The sequence below is a fragment of the Onychomys torridus genome, chromosome 1, assembly GCF_903995425.1.
Source record: "Onychomys torridus chromosome 1, mOncTor1.1, whole genome shotgun sequence".
Taxonomy (NCBI): Eukaryota; Metazoa; Chordata; class Mammalia; order Rodentia; family Cricetidae; genus Onychomys; species Onychomys torridus.
Genome location: NC_050443.1, coordinates 32,996,820 through 33,002,846, shown reverse-complemented (window position 1 = coordinate 33,002,846; position 6,027 = coordinate 32,996,820). Strand labels below are relative to the sequence as shown.

General features: G+C 36.2%; 1 pseudogene; it reads left to right on the top strand.

Annotated features, from left to right (window-relative positions):
- Nucleotides 1–261: 261 nt before the first annotated feature.
- LOC118595277 lies at nt 262–3,002 on the top strand (annotated as a pseudogene).
- The last annotated feature ends 3,025 nt before the right edge of the window (nt 3,003–6,027 follow it).

The window sequence follows — 6,027 nt, the reverse complement described above, 5'->3', positions numbered from 1 at the left end:
GTGATGGGATAAATTAAGATTGGTTGTTTCTTAACCTTCAACTGTTCCTCTCTAATTTTATAATGTAATGATGAGGTTTGTTCTCCTTTAAATTCCTCTGTCTTCATATGAAAATCTCTATTACCTGTATTAGTAACTTTTTCTAATACTTGTAACTTATCAGTCAAAAAGCCAACATTTTCTCTAGTAATTTCTTCTCAGGGCTGTATCTTGGCACTCATGTCAGCCAACATTTTTAGGGATAAAACAAGAATTATCAAAATGATAGTTGACATTATATCAATCCCAGGTAAGTTGATTATCCCTTCATTTAATTGTTCAGTTTTTAAACCACCCATTCTGTAACCATACACATAAAGAAGAACAACATCCACTTATCTTTAAAAATCTCCTGTGTTAATGCTCTAAAATCATTTTGTATTCTCTCATTTCCTGAAATTTCCCCCACTATTTTCTTTCACTGTAGATTTATGTCTTCTAACACTTTGTTTTATTGCTTTTATGTGGCTCTATTAGGCTAAATTCATTCAGATTTCATTTAGGTTTCTTCTATGTCTTCTCATAGTGGGTCATTTATTATTAATGATGATTAATGGTTCACTTTATACAGATATTCCACTCTTTCCTCATTCACTTACCTGTGAAAAACTTTTTGTACACTTACAGATGTGGCAAAGAGAGTCAGTCTTGCAAGCTTTTTTTATTTTGCTTCTGAGGTGCTAGTGATTGATCCTGGAGCTTTCCACATGCTGGGTAAGTGCTCTGTCATGAGCTTCAGCTCAGATGCTCTTTTAAAGATATATATGGGGTGTGGGTTTTTATTAATTTTATGAATTCTATGACTTAGCTATTGTGTTTTATGATAAGCCTCTTTTTTATACTTTTAGGAAATTTTACCTAGTTTAATAAGTTAATAAGTACTTTATATTTTACATCACCCACAGCATATGAACATTCCTGCTTTTTCTTCTTCTCAGCAGAAGTTGGTGCCATCAGTTTTTTTTATATTCTTGTGGATGGGTGTTTTTATATTTTACATTATAGTCTAATGTATATTCTATATTCATGTATACATATACATATATATGGAGCACAAAATAATTGTATCTTTAAGAGCAAAGAAGTATATCATAGCAAATTAGACTGAATGTATGATGTGAGAATTTACAATATAAGAACATAAAGAGAAGAGTTCATGAAAGAGAGTAAAGAACTAGAATGTGTTCCATGTGTGAAATTCTGCCTTTCCTTGGGAAAATCTTAAGATCCATTTCATATGGATCAGGTTAACAAAAAAGTCAGTTTTTATTCAGATATATTAATGATGAAAGAAATTAGGTGGTTTGGTTATGATGTGGGGCTATCTGGAGAATGTAATTCAGAGAGTCTATTTCTATTATTGTTAATGTTTCAGTGAAAAGTAAAAATTGCAGATACTATTACACTCTCATCAGCTTAACAAAAATTAAATGGAAAATATTCATCAACATGGACATAAGAAAATAATGCAATCTCAAAATATATATGTAACACAAATTGTAAATATAAAACCTGGAGCTAGATATTGGGATGAAAGCTGAGAGATCAAAAAATAGAACAAGCCACAGCCATAAGTTCTTGCTGTTAGGAAATCCTCAGCCCAAGAGAGACCTACTTCCTGTATAATCATATCTATATACCTTTCTGCGATCTGCCATCTTACGTCCTCTCTGCACCCAGCTACACCACTTTTCTTTCTGCCCAGCTCTGTCAATTCCTGTCTGTCTGTACAAACCCTGCAGATCTCTAGGATTAATTAGTGCTTGAATTAAAGGTGTGTGCCACCACACCTGGCTCTGTTCCTTGGGTGGCCTTGAACTAATAGAGATCCTGATGAATCTCTGCCTCCTGAATGCTAGGATTAAAGATGAGTGTTACCACTGCCTAACCTCTATGTTAAATGTGGGGGATGAATTTTTCCTCTGATCCCTAGGCAAGCTTTATTTGTTAGAGCACAAATAAAATACCACCGCATATACAGGCAGTACTATATGTAGCTAGTGTTACTGTGATAGTTGTAGTGATTACTTTTGTAGCTATTCAGTTTGATGACACTTAGAAGAACTGAAAATATTCATATATAGCTTTAGAAACAACCATATATACACAATCAAGACTAACAACTGGAAGCTTGTCATCAATGGGAGGTGTCACCATTTTCCAGGAACAAGAGCCTGCCCACATTGGATGGGATGAGGGTGGTAGTGAGTATGTTGTGATGTTTACTGGTTTCTTCACCAGTAGAGAGGATTGGAGCCCACTTAAAAGGTGGGACCCAAAGTGTTATCATTTCTGCCGCTTCTGCTGATGCCTTCATGTTTATGATGGGTGTGTACTATGAAAAGTATGACAATTCACACACGAGTGTCAGCAACACTGATGCCAACTGCTTAGCCCCTCTGGCCAAGGTCATCCATGACAATTCTGACATTGTAGAAGGACTCATGACAACAGTCTATGCTATTACTGCCATCCAGAAAACTGTGGATGAACCTTCTTGGAAACTGTGGTATGATGGCACAGAACATCATCCCTGCATCCACTGGTGCTGCCAAGGCTGTGAGCAAGGTCATCCCAGAGCTCAATCAGAAACTCAATTGCATGCCATTTTGTGTTCCTATCTACAATGTGTCTGTCATGGCTCTGACATGTCACCTGAAGAAAGCTGCCAAGTATATGATGACATCAAGAAGATGGTGATGCTCATTAAGGACATGCCAGGCTACACTGGGAACCAGGTTGTCTTCTACAACTTTAACAGTGATACCTACTCTACCATCTGTTATGCAGGGGCTGGTAGTATTCTCAATGCCAACTTTGTAAAGGTCATTTCTTGGTATAATAATGAATTCAGCTACAATACAATACATGGCCTCAAAGGAGTAAGAAGCCCTGGACCATGCAGCCCAGCAAGAACACAAGAGCAAGAGAAGTCCTGGACTAGGAAGGAGTCCTTGTACTAACTCAACCCCCAACAATAATCATCTCCCTCATAGTTTCTATCTCAGAATCCCAGAAGAAAGGGAGTGGCTTAGGGATCCCTAGTCTCTTGAATATCATCAATAAAGTTCACTACACCCCCAAAGGCACAGTATTTTTTATTATATTGTAAATAACTATGGACAGTTGAGTAAGCCTAATATCCAGGAAAAAGAAAATGGATACATCAACTTGATATTCATTCAATAAAACACATAGAGCATTTAAAACAATGAACTATACCTACATATGTCATTAGGAATAAAAATATAAATATTCTGTTGAGCATCAAAGAGTATTACAGAACATTACAGATAATGCAATATAAACTTGTCCCTTCCTTCTTAACATTTTTATTTAAAAACAATTTTTGATTTAAATATATTTGATTATTTATTATTATTGAATTAAACATATTTGATATCTTGCCCTCTAGTCCTTCCCGATCCTCTCTTGCTTCCTGTCCACTCTTAAGTTCTTTCTCTAAAAACAAAAAACTAAAAATAAAAACAATACTGAAACCAAGAAAACAGAAGCTTAACTTCAGTGTGGCCATGAAGGGTGTTGATTAGACCAATGATTAATTTATTGCTTAATAATAAAGCCTTAGAATGCAAATTCATAATGGTTGGTGTTCCTACCTATGATGGGAGTGCAATCAGAGAAAAACATTTACTTAGAGGGATGATGACTGTAGATTAATTTCTAAATGGTCTTATTAAATCAAAAGCATGGAGCCAGATACAGGGGTGATGAAAGCCTTAGAGAGATCAGGAAAATAGGGAAAACCAACAGCCAGTCTTACCTCACCAAGTCTATAGCTTCCAAATGCAAGTTACTTCCTGTCTACACATGCCTATATGCCTTGCTGTTCTGCCATCTGACTTGCTCTCTTTGTCTAGCTACATCACTTCCACTTCCTGCCCAGATCTGTCACTTCTTGTCTATCTGTACAGACTTCTAGAAATCCATGGTTAATAAGTGTTGGACTTTAAGGTATATGCCCCCACACCTGGCTCTGTTTACAATTTGGCCTTGAACTCACAGAGATCCAGAAAGATTCCTGCCTGCCAAGTGATAAAATTAAAGACCTGTGCTACCATTGCCTGACTTCTTTGTTTACTTGTAATGGTTGATCCTATTCCTCTAATCTCCAGGCAAGCTTTATTTATTAAAGTACAAATAAAATATCACCACATTTCAGCACAAATACAATATAACCACAGATAACCTCCTTCTTCTGCTGAGCAATCATGTCAGATGAACCTCCCATTATCATGCTGAGCACCTAAGTGCTTCCTGCTGTTTACCAAAGCAGTCTTTCTTCTTTATTTGGATGTGCTGCCAAAAAACATCAATTATTGTGCATGTACAAATAATTCTGAGTATACTCAGGAGATTTAGGAATACCAAGAATTTCTTCATCATTTAGTCCGGGCCTGTTCTAATGTCTTGTTACATTTGCATTTTTATTTTCTACATCACCCAAATCATCCAACACTTTAAATCAGCATGTGTACATTCATTCCTAGAGAATACCAAGGCCTAACACACACTAAACATGAAGTTGTAAAATTGTTCCAGTCTTGGATTTCTGATACTCTGTGAGTTGTTTCCATGTTTTTTAAGTATGTAATTCTACTATCGTAAAAAGAGAAACTGTGACTGGTTCTTTTTCTTTCTCTTGATTTATTACTTTTACTAAAGTATCAAGTACAATGATGAAGAAAAGAGGCATGGGGGATGTGCTTTTCTTATCCATAGATTTAAGAGGTGATGTCATTCAGAAAACTGCTGGCTATTATATATCATATATACTATCTTAGGGTATCATGTTCCTGTTCCAAGTTTTTTCAGAGTTTTCATCCTGAAGAGACATCCAATTTTGCTAATGATATTTTTTGCATCTTTTTAAATTATCAAATGGATTTCTTTCTTCATTTTATTTACATCTGGTGTTATATTCATTACCTTTTGTATGTTGAAGTATCATTGTATTCATGGAAAAAAACAACTTATTCATTGTATACTTTTATCTGTTTTAAATCTTTGTCTTTGCTACTGTTACTTTATGTTTCATATGTGTAAACAATTCATTGTGATCACAGTCACACTCTATTACTCTCTGTCATCTCCCTGCTCCTGCTGATCTCTTTCTTCAACCGCTTTCTTTCCTAATTTGGTGTCTTTTGGGGGGTGGGGGGTTTGAGACAGGGTTTCTCTGTGTACCTTTGCTGTCCTGGAACTTGCTTTGGAGACCAGGCTGGCCTCGAACTCACAGAGTCTGCCTGCCCCTGCCTCCTGAGTGCTGGGATTAAAAGCATGCACCACCACCACCCAGCAGTGTCTTATTTTTATAATTCATTAATTATACAATCTTTATGTATTTGCACCTGTTCTGTTGTTTCTTTTGTTGTTCATTTCTAATTGTATTTGATGTTATAAGACAGGAAGCATTTCAATTTGTTGGCCTTTATGAAGACTGTCTTCTGAGCTAAAATATTTTAGAGGAAACTTTGTGTGTTGCTGAGAAGGATATATGCTCCACAGTTGTTGGATAAAGTGCTAGGCACTTGTATATTATGTCTCTTTTAGCTAAAGTGGTTTGTCTCTGAAGCTTTTTTGTCAATTTATATTTTGAATGATGCACTAATAAGAGTTGGAATCAGGTGTAATGGCACTTGCCTATAATCCCAACAGTCTAGAAACAAAGACAGATATATCTCCATGAATTCTATGCCAGCATGGCCTACATACTGTATGTCAAGCCAACCAGGGTTACACAGTGAGACCTTGTTTTCAATAAACAAAGCAAAGAAAGAAGCAAAAAATTTTATGTTAAGCTATCATTGTGTAGTTGTATTTACTGGCATATGTGCACACACACCCCCCCCACACACACACGCATATGCATGTATTACTTCTGAGGTGGCCAGGCAAATGCAAATGCCATGACAGGCTCCTAATAAGTCAGTTAAGAATTAGGCCTCTGTTCCTGAATTTATTAGG